Source organism: Lissotriton helveticus, chromosome 10 (assembly GCF_964261635.1).
Source record: "Lissotriton helveticus chromosome 10, aLisHel1.1, whole genome shotgun sequence".
Classification (NCBI taxonomy): domain Eukaryota; kingdom Metazoa; phylum Chordata; class Amphibia; order Caudata; family Salamandridae; genus Lissotriton; species Lissotriton helveticus.
In genome coordinates this window covers 849,776,582-849,793,674 of record NC_136071.1, presented here as the reverse complement: position 1 = coordinate 849,793,674, position 17,093 = coordinate 849,776,582, and the positions used below count along the sequence as shown (strand labels likewise).

The following is a 17,093-nucleotide window of genomic DNA, read 5'->3' as shown; positions in this document are numbered from 1 at the left end:
TTCTAACACCCAGACAAAAGTCTTTTGAGGCACCTTTAATTTCTACGGGCAAGTCAGAATCCATGTTAGGAACACCATTGCCCTCCACGTTCACGATGAACCTTGTCCTCAGTTTCTCCAGTGTTCCATTGACACACAAGTTGCTGTTGTCGACCCTATTGTAAACACCTGGCAGCATCGACGCAGCACCAAACCGCCTCACGACCTGGAAAGGTCTTTTCATTAACGGCCTAATGTCTGTCAGTAGGACTAGTCAAAGACATACCTGCCGATATCGACCCAAAGATCTTCCAGGGGACAGAACCTCTAGTAAAGTTTCTCCAGTAAACGCCTCTTCTGAACATGCTCCACTCAACTTCTGGATACTGAAGTAGTAGTGTTAGAGTTAAAGGACCCTTTGAGAAGGCTACAACTTCAACAACGCTTCATGTGAATCCTATCAAGAGGAAGACAGGACGGTGATCAAGATGGAGAGGAGACCAAGTGGTGCCTCTGTCCTGAAGAAGACTGGCTGTAAGGCTGAGGACTTCATACTTTGACAGGTAAATAGTATGAGGAACAGCAACTTAAACCAGTGTTGCAGTTCTTATGATAAATTAATTTAATAGAATGCTATAAGGCTATTGCAGTAGTCGTCGCCGGAAACACTATATTATATGTGCCCCACATATATATACTTTTATATATACACATATCTACACACATATATATATATATATATATATATATATATATATATATATATATATATATATATATCAAAGGTGCCCTGAGGCGAGAAGACTCACACAGCAGGATGACTTGTATAATGTATTAGCGAACACCAACTTGCCAGGCTCAGAGTTAAAATCCATTATTCCTGACTCGTTTCAGAGCCGAAAGTGCTCCTTCATCCGAGGAAAAGGTTGCTGTGTTCGGAAATGCCGCTTTGCGGGAATTTATGCGCATGCGCTCTATTCATTACCCACACCTGGGCTATTGTCACGACATGCTGGTTCCTGTAGTTTTAAATGGCAAGGTCTGTACTACCTTCGTGGGTTCCGTACATTCAGCAAATGTTCAATGGTAAAAAGTAACACCCCAGTGGGCCTCCGTGCCCGGGAAGCTGGAAAGTAAACTTCTCTCCTGCGGTGCCCTTCAACTGACGAGAAGTTTCCCATCAAGGGCCCCACCAAAAGCTTGTGGTGGCGTCGATTCTCTGCGGCCAGGCTGCCGCATGTAATTAAGTCAAAGGTGCCCTGAGGCGAGAAGACGCACACAGCAGGATGACTTGTATCATTTATTAGCGAACACCAACTTGCCAGGCTCAGAGTTAAAATCCATTATTCCTGACGCGTTTCAGAGCCGAAAGTGCTACTTCATCAGAGGAAAAGGTTGCTGTGTTCGGAAATGCCGCTTTGCAGGAATTTATGCGCATGCGCTCTATTCATTACCCACACCTGGGCTATTGTCACGGCATGCTGGTTCCTGTAGTTTTAAATGGAAAGGTCTGTACTACCTCCGTGGGTTCCGTACATTCAGCAAATGTTCAATGGTAAAAAGTAAAACCCCAGTGGGCCTCTGTGCCCGGGAAGCTGGAAAGTAAACTTCTCTTCTCTTCATTAATAGTCATAAGCACTGAATTATCTCCGCCCATGAGCGGGAACCCGGAACACATAACAATATACATATATATGTGTAAATATATCAAAAAGTACATAGTACTAAACTAATTATACACATATACATGTATAATAACCATAATATGCAGCCTAACATATATACATAGGCTAATAAAGCCAACCTTACACACGTTCTGAAGCATGAAAATATGCAAAACATAAATGCAATAAACAGGCATGAGCCCAAAATGCATTTCATAACCATGAAAAACTTTTATTTTCATCAAAGAACCTGTTGTAAACAGTTATTAGCCTAAAAGGCGGCATATGAAAAATTGTCTGTGTACAGAAAATCAGACTGGCACCCTGCCTTTAAGGCCCCAGAGAATCTGCACACTTTGCCTTTAAGGCCTCTAGGAGAACTCTGTTCCCATCATGCACCACAGGTGACAGTTAGGTCAGTTCTTTTTTTCGGCTTGTTCTGTAAGGAACCTGGAACTTGAGCTCTGCTCATTTGTAGTATTTTTCTGTCAGAAGTTGGTTTTTTCTTACCTTTTTTGGCAAAAGATTGTTTTGGTGGTGTTTAATATCTTGTTCTGACTAACTGTTGGTGATTTTTTAGTCAGAATGCCACCTTTATTTTATAAATGTCCTTCCTGTGGGAAGATGTCAAAAACGGATCCACACTCTGTTTGTGTGGTGTGTCTTCTAGCTTCTCATAAGGTGGAAGATTGTTATCACTGCCTCAACCTTTCTAGTAGAACTTTAAGAGAGAGAAAATTAGGTTGCTGGGCCTTCTGGAGAGAGAAAACCGTGGTGAGAAGAGTTCCAAGGGCTTATTATCATCTGCTAAGCCATCTTCTTATCCTAAACGTCGAAGATCAGCGTCTCCAGAAGGTAGAACTAAGAAAAATCGACTCCAGGGAGCGTCGCCGTCAAAAAAGGTGCGGTCGACATGGAGCTCCAGATCGCCGTCAGCATTGTCGGCGTCGAAGAGGGCTCCGTCGACGTCGAGAACTTCGCCGGTGAGGCAAGGTTCGGCGTCTCGACATTCGCCGTCGAAATCCTTCTCGACGTCGAGACATCTGGTGTCGATTGCTGTAAAGACGACGTCGGGGGCTCCACGCTCGACGTCGAAGACTCGTGAGAAATCGACGTCGAGGGAAGAGAGGCGTCCGACGCCGAAGGATGTGTCAACGTCGAAGGATGGTGTGTCGACGTCGAAGGATAGACCGAGGTCGAGAGAGAGACTTACGGCGTCGTCGAAGAAGAGGTCGACGTCGAGAGAAAGGACGGCGTCGAAGGATTCGACGTCGCAACCTAAAAAGAGAAGATCAAGGTCTCCATCGCGACATAAGTCGATGTCGAAGCATGGAGTGTCTAGGTCTCCCCCACCTGAACACAGGTCGGCGTCGAGGCTATCAAGACCGGCCTCTCGGACCTCAATTAGGTCTTTGTCGAGGTCAGACATCAGTCCAGAACATATGTCTTCTCCGCGAGACCAGCAAGACGACAGGTCTGCGGTGGGGCAAGAGATAGTGCACCAGGACTCTTCTGTGGTGGCTCATTCGGGCTCAACCTCAGGGCAGGTGTCGGATGACAGACAATTGGTGCCCAGACAACGGACTCCATCTGGCTCATTGGTTTCTGAGCACAGTGTAGTTTCCAGAGCCTCCAAGTCTTCCACAGGACTGTATATTGTGCAGGTGTCACCTGAGGCTTCACCTGAGCGTGTAGAGCGGCCTATTAACTTGTCACCGAGGTGGCTGGAAAGCCTGAGACATTGGAAGATGCGTCCAGATGCAGGACTGATGGGGATGAGGGCTCCGGTCCCTCAGACGGAGCTTCATCAAAGATCACGCTCGAGGTCCTTAGTGAGAGAGAAATCACGTTCAAGGGAGCGAAGGAGGCAGCGATCGGCAACTCCTCAGCGGAGTAGAACTCATTCACCATCTTCTACATCATCTAAGTCTTCTTTAAGATCTTCATATAGAGACTATTCGCCGACTATTTCATCTACTCCTCTGTCCAGAGTGTCTCCAGTGGAGGATTTGGGCACATTTAATGATGTGTTGTGTCGTGGGGCGAATAAGTTCAAGATCAAGATGGCAGTTCCCCAAATAGCAACGTCAGTCATCTTTGAAACCCTGCATCACAAGACGACTGGTAGACCTCTTCTGCCGTTAGTGCCCGGGTTGATAGAACCAGCAATGAGAACATTCTTAACTCCGGCCACGGTGGGTTCAGGTCCTTCTAGGATTGCAAAGAAGTACAAGGCTCCAGCAGAAGATCCTTTATTTTTGAGTTCTGACCCTCCTCCAGATTCTCTTATTGTGGCGGCAGTCAGAAAAGCACATTCTGCAGCATCTACCTCTTCTGCTCCACCTGAAAAGGATAGTAAGAGTATGGATTCCTTGGGGAGAAGAATGTGCAACACCTCGGGTTCAGTCATGAGAGTGGCCAGTGCGTCAGCCTTATTGGGCCGCTATGATCGTCTGCTCTGGGACTCAGTGGCTCGTTTTGCAGATAAACTCCCTAAGGAGGATCAGAAAGACTTCCTGGAAATAGTGGAAGAAGGAGGATTGGTGGCTAACCAGAGTATTAGTGCGGCTGCTGATGCGGCGGATCTGTCAGCTCATGGTTATGCACATGGTGTTTGTGCTAGACGTACGGCTTGGCTTCGCCTTACGGGGCTCAAGCCGGAAGCTCAGAGGAAAATGGTAAATTTACCTTTTAATGGCTCGACTCTGTTTGGATCTCACGCCGACGACGAAATGTCTAAAATGAAGGTGGAGTTGGACACTCTGAAGGCCGTCGGTCTTGAAAAGAAAAAAGAATTGAGACGTCGGGGTAATTTTCGTCCCTTTGACAAAAGATCTTTTCAGCAGAGGGGCCAACAGACGAATTGGTCCTCGCAAAATCAAGGCCAGAATCAAGAGGTCTCAATTCCAACAGCGACGACCTGGATGAGGCAGAGGCAATGGAAACAGGCAGCAATCCTCTGCTACCAAGCAGCCTCAAAAACAATGAACGGATGCTTCCTCCACAACCGTGTGCCACTCCGGTTGGAGGAAGTATTGTGTGGTATCTGGACGAGTGGAAGCAGATCACAAAGGACAGATGGGTTCTGAGTATCATTCAGAGCGGGTACCTTTTGAGATTCAAGAAGCCACCTCCTGTCATACGTCCTCTAAAGATGGTTCAATGGAATATAAAGCGCTTGCATCAGGAAGCGAACGTCCTTCTGAACGCCAAAGAACCAGTACCATCTCAGCAGAGAGGTCAAGGCCTGTACTCTCGATTTTTTCTCGTAAAGAAAAAAGGTCCAGCTACGGAGTTCAGACCCATTCTGGATTTGAGACGATTGAACAAATTCATTCGGAAGGTGAGATTTCGAATGCTGGCTCTTCATCAGATCTTCCCTCAATTACACCAAGGGGATTAGATGTGCTCCATCGATCTGAAAGATGCTTACTTTCATATTCCGGTATCCAGAAAACAACGCAAGTTCCTCAGGTTCCAAGTAGGGGCTCATCATTACCAGTACTCAGTACTCCCTTTTGGCCTGAGATCAGCTCCCAGAACATTTTCAAAATGTATGGCGGTAGTTGCAGCTTGTCTTCGAAAAAGACGGATTTTCATATATTCGTACTTAGACGACTGGCTTCTGAAGAGTTCATCCCCATCGCTACTAGAAGAGCATCTATCGTTATACCTCCAACTCATGTGCAAGCTGGTTCTGCAAGTCAACTACAAGAAGTCCATAATGAATCCCACCCAGAAGATCCACTACCTGGGTGCACAACTGGACACAGAAAAAGAAAACGTGTGTCCTTCGGAGGAGAGATGGTCATCTATCAAGGCGAAGTGCGTGCTTCTCCTCCAGTATGCACGTCCGACAGTTCGGCAAGTATCCTTTCTCCTGGGGTCCATGGCATCGTGCATATTCATCGTGCCAAACGCACGTTTGCAGATGTGTCCTCTGCAGCAGTGTCTGGAAGACCAGTGGAAACAGAGGACGGGATGCTGGGAGGATCGAATTCATCTCCAAAAGTCGGCAAGAGATTCCATTCGGTGGTGGATGAAGAAGGCACACTTAATGAAGGGAGTTCCTTTTCATCCGGACCCACCAACGCAGACTCTAATCACAGACGCCTCTCTCCAAGGTTGGGGGGCACATATGGGCCCTCTGCAGGTACAAGGGCTATGGTCAGACTTCGAGAAAGGATATCACATCAATCTACTCGAACTCAGAGCGGTCCATCTTGCTCTCAAGTCCCTGGCTCCATCTCTACAGACTCGGTCCCTCCTGGTACAAACAGACAATACAACTACCATGTATTACCTAAACAAGCAGGGGGGTACCAGATCCAGGACTCTGTCCATAGAAGCCCAGACCATCTGGCATTGGTTACTTGCACGAAACCTGTCCATAACAGCAGTTCACCTACCAGGGAGTCTCAACTCCGAGGCGGACGGCCTCAGCAGAGACTCCGTCGAAGCGCACGACTGGGTTCTCAACAAAGACGTCGCGCACAGCATTTTCCAGGCTTGGGGGACACCAGACATCGATCTGTTCGCAGACGCGGCAAGCACAAAATGCCCCGTCTTCGCGTCCAGATTCTCCCAGAAAGGGTCTCAAGGGAATGCCCTTTTGATAGACTGGTGTCAAAATTTGCTGTACGCCTTTCCACCGACACCGTTGATACCAGCAGTGATCAACCGGATGTACAAGACCGACTCCAGAATGATACTGATTTGCCCGGAGTGGCCACGCCAGTGGTGGTTTCCAGATCTCCTCCAGTTGTCAATCAGGCCACACAGGAGATTGCCTTGTCGCCCAGATCTTCTGTCCAAACAGGAGGGGCGAGTGTTTCATCCCAATCTGCCCTCCCTGCGCTTGGCAGCATGGCTCCTGAAGTCATCCAGTACGGGCATTTACAGCTGAATCCGGAATGTATGAACATTCTAAGGAGGCAAAGCGGCCTTCTACAAGACAATCCTACGGATTTAAGTGGAAACGCTTTTACCTTTGGTGTCAGAGTAAAGGTCTTGACCCTATTCATGGTCAAGAAGAGGTGATCTTGCCTTATCTTCTTTACCTTGCTGAGTCTGGTTTGCAGTTTAGTTCTATCAAAGTCCATCTTGCTGCAATAACTGCTTATAGAAAATCGCCAACACCGATATCGTTTTTTCGGATGCCTGTGGTGAAGGATTTTCTAGAGGGTTTAAGGAAGGTGTTTCCTCCAGTCAGGTCTCCTTCTCCACCTTGGGAGCTTAATGTGGTGTTGACTAAGTTGATGGGTCCACCCTTTGAACCCATACATAAAGCGTCTTTGCAACACTTATCTTGGAAAGTAGCATTCCTGGTGGCTATCACTTCTGCTCGTAGAGTGAGCGAAATTCAGGCTCTGTGTTGCAAGGAACCGTACACAGTTTTTCATGGAAACAGTGGGGCTCAGGACTCATCCTGCTTTTCTGCCTAAGGTGGTGTCGGATTTTCATATTAACCAATCCATAACATTGCCTACTTTCTTTCCAAACCCTTCGAGTCCGGCTGAACGGACTTTGCATTCATTAGATCTAAAGAGGGTTTTGAAATTTTACTTGGATAAAACGAAGTCGTTGAGACACACGGACCGTTTGTTTGTGAACTATGGTCCTACGAATACTGGTTTGGCAGCGTCCAAGCGATCCAATTCTAGATTGATAGTGTCATGTATTTTACTGGCTTATCAGCTAGCCCACAAGTCGTTATCAGGTAGACCTAGGGCTCATTCTACGAGGGGGAAAGCTTCTACCACAGCTCTTCTTAGGAATGTGGCTGTCAGATATATGTAAAGCAGCTACTTGGCGTTCAGTGCATACGTTTACACGCCATTACTGCTTGGATTCTGATGCGCAGACTGATGCACAAGTGGGACAAGCATCACTCAGAAATTTGTTTGCTGTTTCTAGTTAAACACTATTTTTAAAAGTGCAGCTATGCATTTATCTGTTCGCCCGCTGCTAGTGGGTATGAGCTTGCTACTCTATTCAGTGCTTATGACTATTAATGAGTATCCCCTGGAAGAGAAGGATTAGTTACTTACCTGTAATCTTAGTTCTCTTCCAGGGGTATACTCATTAAAGTCATTAAAGTCATAAGCACCCTCCCGCCTCCCCGGGCGAGCAGTAGCATTGAAGTGTTTTCAATATGTATTATGACGTTTTTAAGTGCAGATTCCTGCTAAAAGGAAGATGTTTCGGTCTCGATGGTTAATGTGGACCCAGTTTTGGCCGTTTTCCCCCCTCTTTCCGCTGCTTCATCATTAGATCTGATGGCTTGCCTTAAATCTGGCTCCCCCCGGGATGCTTGCCCCGCCAAATTTTTGGCGAATATGGCTGAAGTCATCAATCCCTGGGTGAACCCCCTGCTGAATTGTTCTCTCAGGCAGGGTGTGGTTCCTCAGTCATGGAAGGAGGCGATGATTATCCCTTTGCTTAAAAAGCCCGGGTTGAACTCGGAGGTGTTGGCCAATTATAGGCCGATTTCGCTGCTGCCTGCCTTCGCCAAAATCCTTGAAAAACATGTGCATAAGGTGCTTGCCAACTATCTGGAGTCACATGATCTACTGCACCCCACCCAGTCTGGTTTCCGCGCCAATCTGAGTACAGAAACAGCACTTCTAGAAATCTCGGAGGCAATTAAGGAGGTGCTGGACTCAGGTGGGAAGGCGATGCTGGTGATGTTAGACCTGTCGGCGGCCTTCGACACCGTTCCCCACGAGGGGCTCCTCGCTAGACTTTTTGAGATCGGTCTAAGGGGGACGGTGCTCAGTTGGTTTAGTTCTTTTTTGGCCGGCCGTCGACAAACGGTCTGGGCCTCCGCTTGCTCCGCCGAGATGTCGCCATTGGGTGTCGGAGTCCCTCAGGGCTCAGTGCTGAGCCCGACTCTCTTTAATATCTTCATGACCCCTTTGGCGGCTCTGGCGGAGTCCTTCGGGGCCCAGATCGTTTCCTACGCCGATGACACCCAGCTCCTCTTTACCTGCGAGAAGGGTGCGGACTTCAACGGAGAGAGTATCCGGGGTTGTCTTGGGGCTGTTTTTAATTGGTTCCATCATAACAGCCTCCAGTGCAACTCAGATAAATCGGAGGTCCTCTTCTTCGGGTGTGGCTCGGATCCAGATTGGAAGGAGTGGTGGCCTGAGAACATGTTTCCTCCTGCGGATTCCTCCCAGGTTGCCAAAAACCTGGGGATCAAGATGGACAATGGCCTCACATTGCGCTCCCAGGTTATTGGTCTCACTGGTACCTGTTTTGGCCTGCTTCGGATGTTGCGGAAGTTCCTCCCCCTACTATCGGAGGAGCACAGGAAGATAATAGTGCAGGCGATAATTGGCTCGAGAATTGATTATTCTAACATTCTCTATCTTGGCTTGCCAGATTATCTATTACAACGACTGCAGGTGGTCCAGAACTCGGCCGCACGGGCTATCTTTGGACTACCTCGCCGTGCCAGAGCCTCGGGACTCCTGCAGTCACTGCACTGGCTTCCCGTCCGGAAGCGGATTATTTTCAAGGCCCTAACTTTGGCACATAAAGCTCTTCATGCCTCAGGAGCAGAATACTTACAAAAAAGGCTTGCCTTTTATCATCCGGCCAGGGCTCTGAGGTCCGGATCCCAGTTTCTTGCCACGGTCCCACGTATAAAAAGGGCACGCATCGGAGGTCGCTCTTTTTTAGACTGCTGGCCCCGCAGCTGTGGAACACGCTGCCAGTAACACTGCGTAGTACACCAAATCTACTGGCGTTTAGGAAGGGCCTCAAGACGTGGCTCTTTACTTATTAGATGTCCCCCCTGTGGTTCTTTCTGGATCTCTTTCTGTTCTCTTTCTTGTTATGTTGTGAGATAGGTGTGCAACTAAAGCGCCGGGACACTCTTCTGAGTAGCCGTGCGCTATACAAAACCAAGTTAACATAACATAACAGTTTACTGTACCATACAAAAGAACTGACCTAACTGTCACCTGTGGTGCATGATGGGAACAGAGTTCTCCTAGAGGCCTTAAAGGCAAAGTGTGCAGATTCTCTGGGGCCTTAAAGGCAGGGTGCCAGTCTGATTTTCTGTACACAGACAATTTTTCATATGCAGCCTTTTAGGCTAATACTGTTTACAACAGGTTCTTTGATGAAAATAAAAGTTTTTCATGGTTATGAAATGCATTTTGGGCTCATGCCTGTTTATTGCATTTATATATAGCATATTTTCATGCTGCAGAACGTGTGTAATGTTGGCTTTATTAGCCTATGTATATATGTTAGGCTGCATATTATGGTTATTATACATGTATATGTGTATAATTAGTTTAGTACTATGTACTTTTTTATATATTTACACATATATATGTATATTGTTATGTGTTCCGGGTTCCAGCTCATGGGCGGAGATAATTCAGTGCTTATGACTTTAATGAGTATACCCCTGGAAGAGAACTAGGATTACAGGTAAGTAACTAATCCATCCTTTGTGAATGGGTTCAAAAGGAGGACCCATTAACTTTGATAGAACCAAGTTCAACTCCTAGGGTGGAGAAGGAGGACGCACTGGAGGGTATACTTTTTTTAACCCTTGCAGGAAGTCCTTGACTGATGCTAGCTGGAAAAAAAAGGTTTGAGAAGGTGACCGCCTATTAGCCGTTATGGCCGCTAGGTGCACCTTGATGGAATTAAATTTTAAACCTGCTTTAGCCAGATACAACAAATGAGGAAGAACTGCTTCTTCTTGACATTTGATCGGATCATGACTATTCTGTATACACCACATATAGAATCTCTTCCACTTGCATGCATACGAATGTCTGGTGGAAGGACGCCTTGCCTCTTTCAGAATGAACATGCAGTCCTCTGGCAATCCTAGATGGCCGTATTGGATGACCTCAGGAGCCATGCTGCCAAGCTCAGTGACGGAAGGTTGGGATGGAAGATCCTCCCGTCCATCTTGGACAACAGGTCCGGCCTGCATGGCAGCCTCTTGTGAGGTGTCACTGACAGATGAAGCAGGTCGGTGTACCACCACTGCCTCGGCCAATCGGGAGCAATCAGAATCATTGTTGTGCACGAGTGTGTTAAATTGCTCACCACCTTCGGAATCAACGGGAGAGGCGGAAAGGCGTACACAAATTCGTTTGACCAGTCGATCAAAAGAGCATTCCCTCTCGAGCCTGGCCGGTGGAACCTGGAGGCGAAGCTTCGGCATATGGCGTTTTGGTCGTCCGCGAACAAGTCTATGGAGGGACGACCCCAGGATTAAAAAAGTTCCTCCACCACTTCATCGTGAAGAACCCAGTCTTCTTTGTCGTCGAAATGACGGCTTAGAGCGTCTGCCGTCACGTTTTGCTCTCATGGAAGGTGAACCGCCGTGACAGATAGCCCTCGAGCCAGAAGCCAATGCCAGATCCTCTGCGCTTCCAATGACAACGTCCGAGAGCGCGTCCCCCCCTGCTTGTTCAAGTAGTACATCGTGGCGGTGTTTTCCGTCTGTACTAGCACCGATGACTCTTGGATTGAGGGGAGGAACGCTTTGAGAGCTAGGTGTACTGCTCTCAGCTCCAGCATGTTGATATTATGGTAAGTGCTTTCCTTGTGTGACCACTGACCTTGAACCTGCAGGGGGCCCATGTGCGCCCCCCAGCCCAGAAGGGAAGCGTCCGTGATCAGTGTTTGTGCAGGAGGAGGTTGGTGGAACAGGACTCCCACCTGCATATTCTGAGCTTTTGTCCACCACGGAATAGACGCTCGAGCTGCGTCTGAGATAGTGATGTGATCGTCCCAGCGAGCCGATTGCTGATCCCACTTGTCCTCTAGATCCTGCTGAAGAGGACGCATTCGAAGTCTGGCATTCGGAACCAGGAAGATGCAAGATGCCATCGACCCTAGCAGGGAGGCAATCCTGCGCACTTTCTGAGTATTGCCGCGAAGAATCAGCTGACATTTCTCGGCGATTGACGATTGTCTCTCCTCCGAAGGAAACGATTTTCCTGCTTCGGAGTCTAGCAGAGCTCCAAGGAAGTGAATCCTCTGGGTGGGCTGAATGACTGACTTTCCGAAGTTGACATGTAGCCCTAGTCTCTGGCAGAGCTGTATACAAGTCTGGAACTAATTCCTTACATTGACTGGGGAGGGACCTTTCACCAGCCAATCGTCCAAGTATGGATACACGAAGACCCCTCTGCGACGTAGTGCAGCTGCTACCACCGCAACACACTTCGTGAACACCCGAGGGGCCGACTTCAACCCAAACGGCAGGACTTTGAACTGATAGCGAGAGGTCCCCACCCTGAACCGAAGAAATCTTCTGTGACTGGGATGTATTGGGACATGGAAATAAGCATCTTGAAGGTCCAGCGAACACAACCAATCTCCCTTCCTGAGATGTGGATATATTTGGTGAAGCGCCAACATGCGGAATCTTTCCTTTTTGACATGCAGATTTAGCGTTCGCAAGCCCAGGATGGGTCTGTATTCTGGCTTCTGTCCTTTTTTCTTGACCAGAAAATAACGGGAGTACACTCCTTTTCCCCTCTGAGAGACCGGAACTCTCTCGATAGCTGACTTTTCGAGTAGACTTCTTTTTGCAGTAGGTGCAGCTGACGATTTGATGTAGACATTGGGGGAACTGGTGAAGGCAGACGACTGAAACGAAGACAGTACCCATTCTGAAGCGTTACCAAAACACCCATCTGTCTTTTGTGATGCTTTGCCACTCTTTCAAATGCTTTGTCAGGCTTCCCACACTGGAGTGGTCCACGGCGCTGGGGGAAGAGACGACTCATTGCTTGGCTTGAGCCTTGCTGGTGTTGTTGCCTTGGCGCTGATTATTTCCCTTGTAATTACCCTTGCCTTTATACTGGGACTTTTGCTGCCCCTGCTGATCTTGGCTCTTCTGCCAGTTCGGAGTTCGGAGTTTGAACCCGCTGCTTTGTAGAGCCCTTGTTGAAGGAGCGAAATTTCTTCTTGAATTCCTTCTTCTTCTCAAGACCCACCGCCTTGAGAGTTTCCAGCTCTGCCTTCATGCGCTGCATTTCCTCGTCTGCACTTGTGCCAAACAATGAAGCACCTGAAAAAGGTAAGTTCAATATACGTGCTTGGGCTTCTGGTTTTAAAGCAGTTAGTCGCAACCATGATGACCTTCTTGCTGTTACCCCATGAGCATACCCATGAGCTGCTAGGGTAGCTCCATCCGCTGCGGCGCTTATCACCTGGTTGGAGACTTGACTGCCTTCCAGGAGGATTTCCTCAAAGTCCTTACAGTCCTCTACTGGGAGTTTCTCCACAAAACGTTGCAGAGAATCCCACAGGGAGCGGTCATAACGCCCCAAGAGGGCTTCCGCATTGGCAACCTTGAGAAAAGACGCTGATGTATTGCAGACCCGCCTTCCCCACGAGTCTTGCATCTTACTGTCCTTATCCGGAGGAACAGTGGAGGATGAGGCAACTGCATTGGACTTCCTCGCCGCCGCAATAATCACTGAGTCCGGGGGAGGATCAGCTCTGAGGAATAGAGGATCGTCCACCTAAAATTTGTACTTTTTAAGAATCCTTGCCGGAGCCGCTTTGACCGTCGCTGGGGTTAAAAAGACGTCCATAACTGGCTCTATAATCCCTGGCACCAAAGGCAGAAGAGGTTTGGGTGCAGACCTATGTTGTAATGTTTCAAATATTATCGAGGTCTTGACCTGCGGAGCTTTTAAGGTAATTCCCAGCTTAAGGGCTCCCCTACCCAGTACGTCCTGAAAAGTGAAGATATCATCTATTGGCGATACCCTCGTTGAAGGAGAGTCTGTCAGGGTAGGAGTAGTCGTCTCTGTGAGAGCGGGTCGAGGAAGAAGTAGAAGGAGTTCTTCGGTCTCTCCTTGTGCTTCTTGAGCGTGATCTACGCCTGCCGGTACGCACCTTGGAGCGCGATCGTTCCCTTTGACGAACTGGGGAACGCGATTTTTCCCTCTGGCGAACTGGAGAGCGTAATCTTTCCTTCTGATGTGATCTTTCTCTCTGGCGAACTGGGGAACGTGATCTTTCCCTCTGGCGAACTGGAGAGCGTGATCTTTCCTTCTGGCGAACTGGAGAGCGTGATCTTTCTTTTTGCCTCACCGGAGAGCGTGACCGTTCTCTAGGCCTAGAGAGCGGTTGCTGCAACCGATACGCTGTCTCCTTGTCCGGAGCCCAGTGATGCAGTGGCTTGCACCATCTCGTTGAAAGTCCGACAGTAGGCGATTTATGTGCTAAATCTTTCACTGGAGAGTGTGATGGAGGCGTTGCATCCCTTTGCGAATGCCTGGATTCCTCGCTACTCGACTGATAAATAATCACATCCGGGCCAGAGTCCGAACCTGAGCCAGCCGCAGACCTGGAGCGACCGCGAGAGTCCCTCTGTTCCGGCGACCTCTTCCGCTTGGCAGCGTGACTGTCACTCACTTGGGAGCCCTGGTCATCCTCCGCAACTGAGGCAGACCCAGACGACCTTATAGACTGCTGTGCCACTGTCTGAGGTTGGACCACTGGAGTTCCATGCCTCGACGTCGATCTCCGAGGAGGTGAAGTCCATACAGGCTTCTCCAACGCCGAACTTTGCTCAACTTTCGACGGCGAGTGCCCTGCCGACGTTTGTGAATGCCTCGGCGTCGATGGTGTGATGCCGACGGAGGAAGCTTCGACGTCTAACTACCATGGTCCTTCGACGACGATGAATGCCTCGACGTCTAATGTCGATTGGTCGTCGACGGAGAATCCCTTAACGTCGAACGCCGATGACCTGGCGACGACGAAGGATGCTTAGAGGTCAATCTCTTCCTCGACGTCGATGGCCGATGACCTGACGACGACGGGGGATGCCTCGACGTCGATCGCCGATGACCTGGCGACGACGGAGAATGCCTCGACGTCGAGTGTCTATAGCCAGACGACAGAGGCTGCCTCGACGCCGAGCGCCCATGACTAGGCGACGGCGGAGGCTTTGACGTCAAACTCTACCTGAGTCTTCGACGACGGAAGTCTCGACGTTGAGCCACCCTGCTTCAACGTACACCTAGACGTTGCACTCGACGCTGCACATCGCCCGGTTGACGGCAGCGGAGCCTTGACTTTCGACGCTGAAGACTTCACCTTCTTCGTCGTTGGAGACCTCGACGCCGATCCCGACGCCGAAGGAGAGCAGGTCGGAACTTTCTTCGACGTCGACCGCTTCATAAGTCTCTTTAGAGACCTACGTCTCTCAGAAAGTCCATAAATCCTGATTCTTTCTCTGTCCTTGATAGTTCTGGATGACAAGGACTGGCAGTGGACACAAGATGCTACCTCGTGAGAGTCAGGTAGACAGCGAATACACACAGGCTGTGTATCAGACCAAGCCTTCTTATGCCCACAGGCAGGGCAGGTGTCAAAAAGAGCCATAGGCATTTCTGACAAAAAATTAACCTTTTTTGAGCCCAGAAAAGGTATAACTATCTCTCTAAGGTAACAAACCGTCGAGTGAGATCAACAATTTGAAGAAAACCTCAAGTAATTCTGGCAGTCAAAAAAAGGTGGGAGCTGTTAACCAGGGTCCTCCTGACAGAAGGAGCCGGAAAGAACAACTGACCTAACTGTCACCCCTGAGGCATGATGGGAAGCCTGGGTTCAGGGCTGCCTTAAAGGCACAGTGCCAGTTTTTTGTTGAAAATGCTTTCATTTTCTATGTTCTTGCTTTTCAATGCAGCCTGAGGCTAACAATGTCTTTTTATGAACAATTTTCAGGAGTTATGAGTGGTTTTACTCATTAAAACACAAAATTCAAAGGATATTTGCTTTAATGTGTTCTTTGTTTCCTTTATAATTGCAGTACATGTACAAGGTTTTACATTTTGTTAGCCTCTTTTTGGGGCTGCATTGGTATGAGGAAAAATAATATATGTACATACATATATGTGGAGTTAGATATGTGTTTTTTACATATATATTTTTATATTGTTTCCCGGGTCCCGCACATGAGCGGGAATATTCAGTGCTTATGACTATTGATGAGGATCCCCTGGAAGAGAACAGTTGGTCACCTTTTCTCCACCTCAGAAAGGTAATCCTATATCCAAATCAAGCATAGCCAAATGGAAAGTTGAATGCTTTCAAATATGTTCTATTAAAGCAAAAAGACCTTTATCTGTAACCCAAAGTACGTTCCAGTGCAACTGTGAATTTTTTTTTAGGACTTATTTCAATAGCTGACATTTTGTACAGCATCTACACGATCCAAACCACACACGTTAACTAAACACTATTGTGTGGAAGTTCTAGTACGCCAACAAGCCAATGTACGTCAGGCACCTTTTTCGAAACTGCTGCAACTCTCACGTTAGCCAACGCTTCTTTGGATGGGCTGCTTTGCAGTCTATGTAGAGTATATTTCCAGCCACACATGCCATCGAATGGATTACGTTACTTACCCTGTAAGCATCCGTTCATGGCATGTAGTGCTGTAGATTCATATGCACTCTTTCTCCTCCACGGACACCTGTGGCAGTTATATTTAGCAAGACCTCTTTATCAGTACTCTCCTCTTACACTCCTTTTTCACCTGCCTTCGTGGAAAACAATCTAACAAAGGAGTCGATGCCCATGCGCAAAATCACTGAGCGGAATCAATACCTCGTGACTCGAAAGACTTCTAATGGAAAAAAAAATCTTGCACATCTCTGATTCCAAAACTAGAAGCTAGGAGTCTACAGTGCTACATGCCATGAAGAGATGCTTACAGAGTAACTACCATAATCCTTATATTGTGCCGCTGAGTAACTCTACACTACCTCCACCCAACAATAGTTTATTTCCATTACTTAGTGGACAGGGCACCAAAAATCTTTCAGATGCCTGTTAAGTCACTGTGAATGAGTGTTTTGTTTATGTCTTCATATTACCTCTGAGAGAGCCCATACCAGTCATCTGTCATCAGTATGGCATCACACAAGAAGCAGTCTCTGTGCCTGCCATAATACTAAGACTGAACAAGAAACACAGAGCCCTGGACAATATGATTGTGTTCCCTCAACAGTCCTACATCAGTCTCATCCTCCAGCCAGCAAAATGCCACCTGAGAGGGAAGGGCATAAAATGAACAATGTTAGCGGCCTCTTCCATTAAAGCACTCTAGTGTGTAGTTGTCTGCTGTTACAACAAACTTATTTGGCAGACTTCTCAGTTTCTATACCTGTTACCAGATAACGAGAAAAAAGATGAAAAAGGCAACATTTCTAATGAAAGAACTTCCGCCACTATCTGATGAATGTTCCAATCCCTTGGTTTTACCCGGTGGTATTAGATCCTCAATGAAGGCTCTGCTTTACTCCCTTTGACCCGGCGGTCCAGCAACGTATCCTGGAATACCTTTTGATGGCAAGATACTCTATTGCTTGCATGTCAGTGATGCCCTGCAGTCCATTAAGACACAGATATGGTTCAGTCAGAGTATCTTTCAATATT

At 47.9% G+C, this 17,093-nt stretch overlaps 1 long non-coding RNA gene across 2 annotated transcripts in view; it reads left to right on the top strand.

The window, feature by feature from the left end:
- LOC144784576 (uncharacterized) overlaps positions 1–17,093 on the top strand; it is a 64,349-nt gene that overhangs the window by 3,127 nt on the left and 44,129 nt on the right. Inside the window, exon 1 of one of the 2 annotated variants that reach the window (XR_013601681.1) lies at positions 10,197–15,693. The exons of the other annotated variant lie outside the window; for it this stretch is intronic. This is a non-coding gene — a long non-coding RNA (uncharacterized LOC144784576). Of the gene's footprint in view, positions 1–10,196; positions 15,694–17,093 lie in introns of those variants that run through there. 2 annotated transcript variants of the gene reach the window in all.